Genomic DNA, 14,760 nt, shown 5'->3' on the forward strand with positions numbered 1-14,760 from the left:
TTTAAAATATAAACAAACAAACAAATAAATAGAAATGATTTAGTTCAGATTTCTATAGTAACGATCCTTCAGAGAGCGTGGCGTATGCTTCTGGCAGGAGGTGTATACTACTGAGTTACTTCTCTTTTGAGATATTCATAGGAACTGGTACACATTGCTAAGACTTGTTAATCAATTAGAGATTGCAAAATGAATATTTGAATTATCTTATTCCTGCTCCACTTGTTAGCTTAAATAACTCAATATAGAGAAACTTGCCCTCATTTGGTTTACCAGTAGTACAGCTTATTTAGGAAAGTCAATATTCTACCCAATACTGGACTCTTCCCAACACTTTTTAAACAAAATAAGCCACTGCCTTTTCCAATTACTTGTTCAGACCAGAGGTATACCATATGTAGTTTGTTCCTATCATCCTTTTTAAAAAGTAAAATCAATGTTTCCCTTTTGTCTGTTGTTCTCCAAGACATTTACCAACTGTCTTTATTAGAAGAGCATGCTTGACTTTGAGGTGTACTGGATGACATGTAAAAAAAAGAATTGCTGTGACTTCACTAAACTCCCAACATTAAACCGTTTTATCTAGAACTTAGGTGTTCTTGAATTTAAAGCATCAACTTCAGTTTTAAAGCTTGATAATATTCCTATCTTATGAATTGTTTTTAGATCAGAAAATATAGTTTATTTAGAAAGTAAATTGGAGAGGGAGAGAGAGAGAGAGCAAGAGGAGATTCATCCCCCCTAAGGGAGGGTAGGGGGCCAACGCTTACAAAAACATAGTGACAGTCATAGCTCAAAGAACACGCAGCCAAACCAGAGTCTAGTAAGGCTATGGCTGAATTTTTTTTTTAAAGTAAAAAGTGTAGTTTGTGGTAGATGTGATTTAATCAAAATGATAATTATCCAGCACATCGTAAAGAGGTGGTTTGTGTGGTTGGTCATCTCATAACTTATCTTTCTGGTGTTTTTGTGTGTATGCGTGTGACTTTTTTTTTTTTTTTTAGTTTTTTCTGTAATCTCACCAGTCCACTCGTTTTAAGGAACTGTAACTGGTGCCAGACCTGTTAAGTTTTCTGAGAACAGTTACCATTTATATAAACCTTTCAGAAATCCACAGTCCTCAGACAAGTGTCTTATGTGCTAAAAGGAAAGATATTTGAGCTTTGTAAAGTCATTTTTGACACAGAATAAATGTCCAAGCAATACTTATTGATTGAATATAATTGAGAATCTTATCGATTTCTTGATAGAACCTTTGGAACGACTATGGCTGCAGAAGTGTCATAATAGGCATTCGGTTTTCAAGCAAACAATTTATTCCGTCTCTTTCTCTCTCCACCAACTCTTGCCCACCCTCTCTCTCCCCTATTCTGCCAATCTCAATTTTATCTTTCTTTCTTAATAAAAGATACACACTTAGGAAGAAGAAAAAAACAATGACTAAATGTGATTTGAGTCCTTTCCCACCTCTAAGGTCAGCTTGGTATTTTTTTAAATGTGACTGCTTTCCACTTTCAAAAAGGTTTAACCAACAGTGTTCAATCTACTTTCTCCCAGATAAAACTTGCCCACCCCCTAACCTTTAGGTCATTCCAATCATGTTATTTCTCCCATAATGCTAGAAGTAATGGAGTAGGCAGGAAGTGAAAGTAGAAGTTATATAGCCCTGCTCGCCTTTCTTTTGTTTGCTTGTCTCTAACTACCTTAAACTACTTCCTTCTCATCTTTATAACAATAGGACAAAATGGTTCCACCTAAATGGTCTCCAAGTCAGCCAGACTTCTGTAACCTATTATTATGACCTTTATCTCATCAGTAATTGTTCAGCAATTTGTGCCTAAGGAAGCCTTCCCACAATGCCACATAAGATGTGGTGTAAGTCGCTTGGGGGCAGCTCTGGCAATTATCACATGCCAAGATCTTACAGGTCACCCAATCACAAGAGGCTTAAAATACTTGAGAATATTTGAATAGCGAAGTGATGAACACATTGTTAGAATGATCCTTTAATTTCATCTTAAGAAAGATCCACTCATGTCCTACTGATCTCAGCTTTGTGTCTATTATGAAGATGTCTTTTTGGTAAGAAAACCAAGTAAGAGGTTTTATGTATGTTTGGTAGAATATGAGAAACAGCCATTTGGAAAATAAACAAAAGAAGAATAGGAAGAAAATAAGTGAAAAAAGAGAAGGAGAAGGTGGAGGAAGAAACACTGACATGGAAATACATATTAATATTCATCAGTGGATTGTAAATCACGCGTGGTTATTTGCTCACGGGTGGTGATGATTATGGAGCACGCACCAGTAAGCAGCAGATACAGCAATTACAAAAAAACTATCTACAGGGAAACGGTTTCTTCTTTCTGTTTGTGTTCTTGGAGTGCCTCTTTTGTTCTGTTCTCTTCCTGCATACCCCTTATTGCATTGCCTTCTCTCATAGTCAGAATTTTAATAACCATATGCCTTCAGGTAGTTTTATACAGTCAGTGGGCATTCAATACATATTGATGAATGGTTGTGATATATCGTGTATCAAGGACTGTTGGACTCTTTTTGGATCACAGCCCACTAGCCTGATGGGAGTTATGTAGACCTCATGGAAAAGTACATTAGTAATGACAGCAGACCTATAAAGAACTGCTTTTGGTTCCATGATGTTGAAACTTTAGGAAAATTCCCATTTGGTGGGAGTAATTAAGGAGCAGAAGGGTGATTAGAATGGGTATGTTCCAATGTCCAATTCTTCTAGGGAAATTTGGGATTATTCTTTGGTTTGGCACCATGTACTCTGCCCCTGATCACCATTTCCCAATGTTTTTTTGCAAGCTCCTCTTAATTCATTTGAGTTGTGTCTATAGCTTAAGTTTATTTACTCCCTCATTAGTGAAAAGGCTAGAAAGCTAGAAAATTCTGCCTGACTCTCTAAAGCTCTATTATCTCCCAATGACCGCTAAAGTTGGCTGTGTACCCCAGGGATATTCAAAGTGATCAAGCAGTGACCCTTCCATTTAGCTTATTTATTTTAGTTTATTCTTTATGTCTATCTTTCATATATATATTCTTTTGCACGTAACATATTAGTATTGCATCAAGCAATCAATCAATAGACAAAAAGGTCTTAAGACTTTAGGACAACACAACACAATGTGATGGAAAGAGAACAGGTAATAATGGTGATGAGATTCAAGAGATAACGAAACAAGGTTGTTAGGTCCAAATTTCTTGCTTTCTTGAAGCCCAGGAGTAACTTACATTGTACTAATAATCAAACAAAAAGAGGAAAGAGAAGGCAGCTGACAGGGACACTCTTTCTTGCTCTGATTCTGGCTAGTTTTATACTGATTTTTCTGCTTTCTTCACAGAGGTAGGAAAGGTAGGCATTATCTACTCTTCGTAAGCTATAAAACAATCGTCAGCAATCAGGTCTGGCTATGGTGGGCATACTACATCTATATATGTAATTTTTTCATAGACCCTCCAATGTCTTTGGATATGTGTAAAGTGCTTTGCTTAAGCATTTCCAATCTAATAACATCCATGGCCTTGTAAAGGCAGCATACTTTATCTTATTCTGTGATTCCCAATGTGTGTGCATAGCTTTGAAATGTTTTACCAGAAACATTTGCACTGTAATATCCAATGAAATGCAAGAAATGAAACTGTGGAAAGTGCTCATAAGATGAGGTGAGTGAAAAAGTTTAGAAAGTCGAGCTAGACAAACGGTTGAGAGTAGAAAGGAATTGTTGGTTGTAGCATGTGAATGTGGAAGGAATTCTGTCAAATGAATTATTCTAAATGACAAGGGGTAAATTAACTAAAACATAGTACCTATATGAGTTACAATAATTGGAGAGGAAAAACAATTACGTGAGGGAAAATATCTTTTGAAGAAGTAACAAGGGAGTAGGCTTGAGATTTTTCAAGTAATAAGAAACTGCTAATTATGTATCCCCAATACATTTGTACTTATTTATTGTACATAATATACACACACAATGATCACTAGCTAATGGTTCAGGGCAAAAATAAATTCAGGGCAAGATTATTCATTAATAACTGGATATACATTTACATTTCAAGGAGCCCTCTTGATAATTTTTTTGGAGGGGAAAATATCTTGTCAAATATGATAAGATCATTAATTTTTTCTCTGTAGTGTGGTGAACAAAGAGCTTATATTAGAAGAGAAGTGTCATCTCTGCCATTTTCTTGTTTAAATGTGCTTGTATAATTAATATTCTCTTTGATTTGCAGCATCTTTGCAGAAAAATTTTAAAAGCCACGTGTCCATTTTAAAAAGGTTACCTAAAACTGGAAAATATAGTCCGGAAATGCACTGAACTGGGCATATACACTGCAGTAGGTTGCAGTGTTCCAATGGAGGAAAGGGAGTGGGTACCACTGCCAGTCCCGTCACACTGAGGAGGACATGAGGACCATATAAGAATACAACTGACCAGGTCGGGCAACTTGGCGTGACCTCGTTTCTACAGTAAATTTTAAAAATTAGCCTGGCATGGCAGCGCGGGCCTGTAGTTCTGGCTGCTTGGAAGGCTGAGGCAGAAGGATTGCCAGAGCCCAGCAGGTTGATGCTGGGGTGGCAGTGAGCATGTCACTGCACTCCAGCCTGGGTGACAGAGTGAGACTCCAACTCAAAAAAAAAAGAAGAATACAGCTGTCGATTCCTATATGAACACTTGGAAATGTTCGTTCCTTTTGACTTTAAGATAAGTATATTGTTAATAAAATTTCAGTAACTTCTTCCTATATTCCAATGGATCCATCTATGCACATCTCATTTTGGAAAATTTTAGCCTAGAAGATCATCTGTCAGACATCTGTTAACTTGATATTAATTCTGAAGAGGACTAAGGTGTTCAAGTAGTTAAAGGCTAAAATAGTGATCAAGACTTTTGTAAACTTTTATTCCAGAGGTTCAAAGCTTACTTGAATTTGAGTAACGTCCCAGTGCTTAGATACTGAATGAATAATAAAGCCACTGTGGAATATCTTATAACACAAACTGGGGAGAGGTGATACCTGCCTTAATATATTTACATTAAAATATTTCAGATATCAAGAATTAAGGAAGAAAAGTGTATGATTGACTTTAAGGTGTTGAAGGACAGATGGACTCTCCTACTCGGTGGATAGCTATTCTAACTTCCACATCGAGCAGAACGGCCAGCTGGAAACAGCGGTTGACTCTCCTGCTAAAAAAAAAACTAGACAAATGCTGTATACAATACACAGAGAATCTTTCTAAAGGTGTTGATGAACTGGCAAGAAGATTCCTGAGAGGTCAAATACTAAGTGAAAGTAGGAACCCAGAGTGGCAAGCTGAACACACTGAAGTGTATTCACACGCTACCCTGAAGCTCGTCGAATGCCAATGACTTTGAGTTTCAACTTTCAGACTGTTGACAGGAGGTAAAACATTGGATCTACTTAAAGAGCAGAATTTAATTAGGAGACCTCTGGCATAAAGCTAAAACCCCCAAAGGGTTGCATCCTCCCGGTAAAGGTAAAAAAACTGACTTCCTAGGGAAAATAAGAAAAATTATCTTTTTTAAGTCTTGGTGGTGGGAAAACGATAAAATCCCTTCTCTCCTTTTCTTTCTTTCTTTCTTTCTTTCTTTCTTTCTTTCTTTCTTTCTTTCTTTCTTTTCTTTCTTTCTTTCCTTTTTTCCTTACCTTTCCTCCCTCCTTCCCCTTCCATCTCTCCGTCCTTCCCTCTTTTTTTTTAAATTGTAGAGATAAGGTCTCGCCAAGTTGCCAGTGTTGATCTTGAACCCACTGGCTCAGGCAATGCACTTGCCTTGGTCTCCCAAAGTGTTGGGATTACAGGCTGAGACTCCAAGCCTGACTTTTTTTTTTTTTTTTGAGTCAGAGTCTTACTCTTGCACAGACTGGAGTTCAGTGGCACAATCACGGCTCACTGCAGCCTCAAATTCCTGGGCTCAGGTGATCCTTCTGCCTCAGCATCCCAAGTAGCTGAGACTACAGGCGTATGCCACCATGTCCAGCTCATTTTTTTTTTATTGTTGTAGAGATGAAGTGTCACTGTGTTGCATAGGCTTGTGTTGAACTCCTGGGTTTAAACAATCCTCTTGCCTTGGACTCCCAAAGTGCTAGAATTACAGGCATGAGCCACCATACCCAGCCATTTCTTGAGAATTCTGTTATCAGTAAGTCCTCATGTAGATTTGCAGCACAAAAACATACTACCTGGGTGGGCTGAAAAGCTACAGCCACTAATCAGGTTTAAAGAGGTACTAGGTAAGCTATGCCCACCTGTCTAGGGCAAGCAAACACGAATCTGGAGAAACTCACTTAAAACTCAGACCCAAATAATTCCCATATATATTGAAATTCCAATAAACATGAGCTCATAGTCCAAAAATCAAATAATACCTGTGGAAACAAGATACCATGACGAGAGCCAACAGAATCAGACCTACACCGGCTTCAGATTTAGTTGTAAATATTTTTATTTGCATAATTTTCTTTTACACAATGTTAAATAATATGTTTTATGTATTTAAGAGAATAAAGGAAGAGATTAATTAGTGGTAAGGAGCAAGAACAAAAAAATTAAACAGATTTTAAAAGAACTAAATGCAGTAATTAAAATGACAAATTCAGTGGATGGGGTTAAAAGCAGATTAGACACAGGTGAGGACAGAAATTATGTAGAACATAGCACAGAGAGTATAATAGAAATAAATAGTTAAGAAATATGTAGGCAAAGTTTCAGAAAAAAAGAACTCATGGGAGAAGCAATATATTTGAAGAAATGATGGCTGAACATTTTCCAGAAATTATGAGAAACACACTTCCTAGATATAGGAGTTCTAAAGAATCCCAAGAATACTAATTAAAAAGTAATCCATTTCCGCTCTCATCTTAATGAAATTTCAGAATAGTGAAAACAAAAACGGGAACATAAGGGGAACTAGAACAGGGGTTCCTTATACAGGCATACAAACTGGACTGAGAACCAACTTCTAGAAGCAGCAATGGAAGCTGAAAAGCGGTGGACCGATACCACCATGGGACTGAGAAAACCTAGAATTTTATACTTGATAAAAATTTTTTTTCAGAAGAAAGGATGAAAAAAGAATTTCAGATAAATACATAAGCAATAAATTTGCCTTTTAAAGAAAACACCTCAGTAGGAGGAAAGTAATCCTAGTTGGGAAATTTGAGATGAATAAAGGAAAGTTTTTTTTTTTAAATGCTAAATACCAGGGCAACCCCTTTGGGCCCCCTCCCGCTGTGGGAGCTTTTCTGTCCTCATTAAATCCTGCCTTCTGAAAAAAAAAAAGTGCTAAATACTAAGTTTAAATAAACATTGACTGCAAAAATCAATAATGATAAAATATATGAGGTTAAAAAGTAGAAGTAAAATATAGGACCATAAGAACTTGAAAATTAGGAAGTGATTTCTGAAGTTAGTGTTCTATGGTTTACATGGTGATACAGCTAGAGATAAGTCTACAACTATATGATTATATAGTTTAAGAGAAAAACATTATTAATTGTAGGCTTCAAACAGCCCCATTAAAAAGTGGGCAAAAGACAAGAGTAGACACTTCTCAAAAGAAGACATTTGAGAGCTAACAGACAGGAAAAAATGCTCATCATCCTCACTAATCAGAGAAATGCAAATCAAAACCACACTGAGATACCGCCTAACCGCAGTAAGAGTGGCCATCATTAATAAAACAAAAAACAACAGATGCTGGCAAGGATGCGGAGAAAAGGGAACACTTCTACCCTGAAGGTGGGAATGCAAACTAGTCCAACCTCTATGAAAAACAGTGTAGCAATTTCCAAAAGAACTAGACAATGACCTTCCATATGACCCAGCAATCCCCCTACTGAGAATATACTCGGAGGAACTCAAATCATTACAAAAAATATACCTGCACATGCATGTTTATTGAAGCACTATTCACAATAGCAAAAACATTGAACCAACCATGCTGCCCATTGAAACTGGACTGGATAAAACAAGTGTGGTACATATACACTATGGAATATTATGCAGTCATAAAGAAGAAATTATGGAAAAATTCGCAGCAACTTGGATGGATTTAGAGTCTATCATACTCAGTGATCTATCACAGAAACAAAGAACTGAGTATCACATGTTCTCTCTCATAAGCATACCCTAAGAAAGAGATAGGCAGTAGCGGGACCCTGCCAGGGGAGGGAGAAGGAACTTAACATCAATAAGGGTACCTGGTCCCAAACCAAACTGGGACCAAAGGGAGGCCCAAACTCAACCTGTACAATAACCACTTGTGTACCTAATACTGAATTGTACCCCACACCTTTAAAATTAAAAAAAAGAAAACTGTGGATTTCAATAAAAGTAAGAATGTGTGTTTAACTTACTAGGATAATCTCTAAAAGAATAAAAATAAAGTTTGCAATATCTAAGTTAGCAGAGGAAAAACTGGAGAGAAATATTTAACCTGAAAGAGTCAAGAAAAAATAAAAAGACAAAACTTAAAAGTAAGACAAATAAGTATAAAATAATTTGACAGAAATAAATCCAAATATACCGGAATATGAACTAAATACGCCAATCTAAAGATTGTCAAACTGGATTTTTAAAAACCACATCAGTATGATGTTCATAAGACCCTATTTAGCATAGGGATACAGAAAAGTTGAAAGTGAAGGGATTGAAAAGGAAACTCCCTGCAAATTAACCAAAAGCAAGCAGGCAAAGCATAGAAATGTCCAGCAAAATGGACTTTAAGGCAAAGATAAAAAAAGACAACTTCCTTATGCTAAGAAGGAAGATATAATATTTTAAAACTTGGATAAACTTAATACTATATCATCAAAACACATAAAGTTAAATTTGATATGACTGCAAGAAGTATGACTAAATCCACCATTGTAGTTAAAGAAACAATGCACCGCTCTAACTAGTTAATAGCGCAAACAGACAAAAAACTATAGGAAACAAGAATAATGTAAATAACAAGGGGTGTGTGTGTGTGTGTGTGTGTGTGTGTGTGTGTACAAATGTAGAAAATCACATGCAAATGGGAACTATGTTGTCTTTTCAATCACATATACTCATAGTATCTAAGGAATCCAAATATGTAGTTTATAAATCTAGTTCATTAAATTCTAAAGATTAGTATCATATACACCATATGCTCTGGGTCCAACAGAATTGAGAATGCAATTAAAACACAAAAAAACCTCATAATTTTTGAAAGTAAGAAACATGCTCTAATGAACATTTGTATACCTAACCCTGCATTGTATCTCACATCTTTAAAATAAAAAATAAAAAAGAAACATGCTCGATATACTATCTATATAAAAGAAGAAACTTTAAGGAAAATTAGAGAAATTTAGAACTAAAGAGTAATAAAAATACTATGCAAAATTTTGGTTCTTAGAACACTTATGTACCTAATCCTGACTTGTACCCCACATCTCTAAAATAAAAAAAATATAAAAAAAGGTTTGAGACAGGAATATGGAAAAAAAAAGGAAAGTCATAACATTAAACTACTTGTCATGGGAGAAAAGGCTAAACATTAATATGTAACCAATTAACTTAGGAAGCAAGAAAAAAAATAAATGAAACAATAGAAGGAAATAAAATAAAGCAGAAGGAAATAAATAATAACAGCATAAATTTAATAGAATTGAATGCAAAAGTACAGTAGAGAGGACCAATAAAACCTAACTGAGGGGGAATTGATCAAGAAAACAAGAGAAAGACATAATGTTTGAAATAAAAAAAGTAAAGAAAGGATAGGAACACAAAATTACAGTTTCTTCAGAGAGGTGATTAATGGGAGACCATTATGAAAATGTTCTCTATTAATTAATTTGAAAATTTATTTAAAATAAAAAATTTCTTAGGGAAATATAATTTCTATGATTCCAAAGAGGGATAGCTTAAGTAGTCCAACAACAATCAAAGAAATGGAATCAATTAAAAACAATTTCCACAAAGAAAGCACAGTTCCAGATAGTTTTATTGGCGAGTTCTATTAAAGATTATAAAGAACATATAAATTAAATATTATGCAAATTATTCCAGAGCAAGAAAGAGCAGGAGCATTTATTCATTCATTTTATGAAACTAACATACTTTTTACTAAAACTTAAAAAATGAAAATTATAGTCCAAACTTGCACAGAAACAAAGAAACGAAAATCTGAAGGAAAATAATAAATCTAGTAATATAAAAATAGTTTACATTATGATGAAATTTGTTTTATTCTAGAAATTTAAGGTTGATTTGACATTAAGCTAATTCATGCAATTTACCACATTAACAAATTAAAGAGAAAAATCTTATGACTATCTCAACAAATGCAGAAAAATATTTTATAATTTTTTTGTAATAAAAATCTTAGCAAATTAGAAAAAGAAGGAAACTTCCTTAACCTAAAAAAGGATATCTACAAAAGCCCTACAGAAATGATCACACTTAGTGCTGAGCTTAAGGCTTTCCTAGTAAGATAAAGAATAAAACAAAGGGACCTAAATATCACTAATTTTATTAAAATTATACCTGAGGTTGTAACTTGTGTGATAAGGTAAATAACATATTAAAAAATTAAAAGGATGAAGCAAAATTCTTCTTATTTGCAAATGGTATGACCCAGAAGAATCAATAGATAATCCAGAAAAAATTAGATTAGACATTGATTTTGGTAGATCAAAACTCAATGACAAAAAAATTTCTATAAGCAATTAGAAAATAGTTAAAAATATAATTTAGAAATACCATTTACATTAAGATCAGAAAATAAAAATATGCTAAGAATAGCATCTTTTGTGCCAAATGTTTACAAAGAAAGGAATATAACCTGATTCAAAGACATAGAGAAATAAACTAAATTTAGGAACTAAATGTAGGAAGACTCAAGTTTTCAAAAATTTCATTTCTTTCGGAATTGATTTGTAAATTCTGATTTGTAGAAATTCTGAAAAAATTTTCAAACTTTTTTTCCTACAGAATTTATCAAACTGATTTTTTCAAGTCATATAATAGTGTCCAGGTACAGTGGCTCACACCTGTAATCCTAGCATTTTGGGAGACCAAGGAAGGAGGATTGCTTGAACCCAGGAGTTTGACACCAGCTTGGGCAACATAGTGAGACCTCATCTCTACAAAAACTAAAAAAATTAACTGGGTATGTTGGCACACGCCTGTGGTCCCAGCTACTCAGGAGGCTGAGGTGAAAGATCACCTGAGCTCAGGAGGTTGAGGCTGCAGTGAGCCATGATTATGTAGCTGCACTGCAGCTTGGGAGATAGAGTATGACCCTGACTCTAAATAAATAAATAAATAAATAGTAAGACAAAACCAAACAAAAGAACAAAGGTCCAGAATACGAAAGATTCTCCTGAGAAAAAGACTAAGGTAAAGAGACCTGACCTAATAGAATTCTAGAATTTTAGGCCAGGCATGGTGGCTCATGCCTGTAATCCCAGCATTTTGGGAGGCCTAGGCAAAAGGATTGCCTGAGCTCAGGAGTTTGAAACCAGCCTGAGCAACATGGTGAGACCTCATCTCTACAATAAATAAATTTAAAAAACTAGTTGGGCATGGTGGTGAATGCTTTGAGTACCTGCTACTTGGAAGACGGAGAGAGAAACATCTCTTGAGCCCAGCAGGTTGAGGCTACGGTGGCTGTGAGTGTGCCACTGCACTTCAACCTGGGGGACAGAGTGAGACTTCAAATAAAAAAAAAAAAAAAAAAAAAAAATGGAAAAAGAAAAGAAAAAGAGAGATAATTTTTTAAAAGTTATTACAATTCAGAAAGTATCAAAGCATGGTATTGGCACAACATTAGACAAATAGATCAAAGGTCTAAAATAGAAAGACCAGAGAAGAATAACACCTATATGGAAACTTGATTTGTGATATATGATTAGTATTATAGATAAATGGGAAAAGATGGGCTTTTCAATATACGGTGCTGTGACAATTCACTTAAAACAAAATTAAATTGGACCATACTTTATACATATATTTAAAAGTTATAAACGTCCTTGAGTGTAAAAAAAAAAAAACTTTTAGAAAAAAGGACCTCAGAATAGAGAAATATTTTTTAAGTTAGACAAAAGCTACTACCTACAATAAAAAGATTCAACTGTGTGAAAATTCAGATAATTTGTTCATCAAAAGGCACAATAAGTAAAATGAAATAATAAGCCACAAAATGAGAAAGAATATTAGTAACACATATGACTTACGAAGGATTAATAATATAAAACATAAGAACTGAAATTAATAAGACAAAAAACATAACATAAAAATAGTTATAGAAGTTGAAGTACCCATAAAAGTGGAAATAGAAATACTCAATAACCATTTGAAAAGATGCTCAAACTTCTTTTTTTTCAGCTATATCAATATTTTATTTCTTAAAAAAGTAAATGAAGCAAGTATGGCAAAATGTTAGGCTCTCATAGAATTGGGTAGTCGGTTCAAGATCATCTGTATGTGATTCTCTGCATTTCAGTATACCTGTAAAATATTCTGTAATATTATACTTCATTATACTGTGTACATCTTCTCACATTTTAATATCTAAAATCAGGACGCATCTTAAGAATTGGCAGCATGTTAGAGTCCAATTGACAGATCTTTTTCTGTCTTACTTGTACATAACATAATGACACGTATTACAATTCACAGCTTCTTTGTCTTTTATTTTTAAATTTAATTTTATTTTAAAAAAATTTTAATTTTTCCTTCCTTTAATTTTTTTTTTATTTTAAAGATGTGGGGTACAATTCAGGGTTTGGTATACAAATGTTCATTATGCAGGTACCCTTGTTGATGAGGTGTGCCCCTCCTTCCCCTGGCAGTTTCCCTCAACTGCCAATCCCTGCCCCCCCTCCCCGGGGCAGTTTCCCACTGCTGCCAATCCCTTTCTTATAGGACTATAAGTGTTCAAGTTCCACTTATGAGTGAGAACATATAGTACTCTGTTCTTTGTTTCTGTGATCGATCACTGAGTATGATAGATTCTAAATCCATCCAAGTTGCTGTGAAGTCCATATGTTTGTCCTTCTTTATGGCTGCATAATATTCCATAGTATATATGTACCACATTGTTTTAATCCAGTCTAGCTTCAATGGGCAGCATGGTTGGTTTCAAGTTTTTGCTATTGTGAATAGAGCTACAACAAACATGCATGTGCAGGTACCTTTTTGGTAGAATGACTTGAGTTCCTCCGGGTGTATTCTCAATAGGGGAATTGCTGGGTCATATGGAAGGTCAATGTCTAACTCTTTCAGGAATCACCACACTGGCTTCCAAAGAGGTTGCACTGGTTTGCATTCCCACCAGCAGTGTAGAAACGTTCCTTTTTCTTGAATCTTCGCCAGCATCTGTTGTTGTTTGTTTCATTAATGATGGCCATTCTTACTGGGGTTAGGTGGTATCTCAATGTGGTTTTGATTTGCATTTCTCTGATGATGAGTGAGGCTGAGCACTTTTTCATGTGCCTATTGGCTGCCTGTATATCTTCTTTTGAGAAGTCATTTGATAGCTTCTTTGGCCCAATGAAATATGGTAATTTCTTATAAACAGTAAACTACTACATATGTCTTTTCCCCACTCCTGTCTTCACTCCACCTGAAAAAAGAAAATTAATGAGAAAAAAAATGAGCAAATACTTGGTAATATACTGACACAGTATTAGTCTCTTCAAAGATCTCATATGCCAGTAATTTTAAAGGGCCACAATACACTCCAGATTTTGCTGACAGGTATTTCTGGATTGCATGATAAGTCCTTCCACTGTTTGTGGGGCCTGAATGGAATGTTATCTTCCGCTGTTGACTCTGGCTTCTGGACACCAGTTAGGTGGTATTCTTTTTTTTTTTTTTGAGTTGGAGTCCCACTCTGGCACCCAGGCTGGAGTGCAGTGGCATGCTCACGGCCACCGCAGCCTTGGTGCGCTGGGTTCAGGTGATCCTTCCACCTCAGCCTTCAAAGTAACTAGAACTACAGGCTCGACCTCCATTCCTGGTTAATTTTTTGATTTATTTTAGAGATGAGGTCTCACCAAGTTGCCCAGGGGGGTCTCGAACCCGCAGGCTCAGGCAATCCACTCACCTCAGCCTCCCAAAGGCGCGGGATTACAGGCTGAGCCATTGAGCCCGGCTAACTTATTTTTTTGAGGAGTGCCTTTCCTCTGGCTCCAGTTCCTTCAGCACTTTCCTTGTACTAGGTATTGACTTTGTAACAGGTATTGACCAACTTGACCACTTGAGACCATTGTTCTGCACGCTGATTCTCTTTGTACTTGTGGCCAGGAAATGGTGTTCTTGAATTTAAAGCATCAACTTCAGTTTTAAAGCTTGATAATATTCCTATCTTATGAATTGTTTTTAGATCAGAAAATATAGTTTATTTAGAAAGTAAATTGGAGAGGGAGAGAGAGAGAGAGCAAGAGGAGATTCATCCCCCCTAAGGGAGGGTAGGGGGCCAACGCTTACGAAAACATAGCGACAGTCATAGCCCAAAGAACACGCAGCCAAACCAGAGTCTAGTAAGGCTATGGCTGAATTTTTTTTTTTAAGTAAAAAGTGTAGTTTGTGGTAGATGTGATTTAATCAAAATGATAATATCCAGCACATCGTAAAGAGGTGGTTTGTGTGGTTGGTCATCTTATAACTTATCTTTCTGGTGTTTTTGTGTGTATGCGTGTGACTTTTTTTTTTTTTTTTTAGTTTTTTCTGTAATC

General features: G+C 35.5%; 1 pseudogene; it reads right to left on the reverse strand.

Annotated features, from left to right (window-relative positions):
- The window catches only part of LOC103249650, a 68,788-nt pseudogene that overhangs the window by 52,891 nt on the left and 1,137 nt on the right, over positions 1 to 14,760 (reverse strand).

The sequence above is a fragment of the Carlito syrichta genome, unplaced genomic scaffold, assembly GCF_000164805.1.
Source record: "Carlito syrichta isolate Samal-C Ts95f unplaced genomic scaffold, Tarsius_syrichta-2.0.1 Scaffold123285, whole genome shotgun sequence".
Lineage (NCBI taxonomy): Eukaryota > Metazoa > Chordata > Mammalia > Primates > Tarsiidae > Carlito > Carlito syrichta.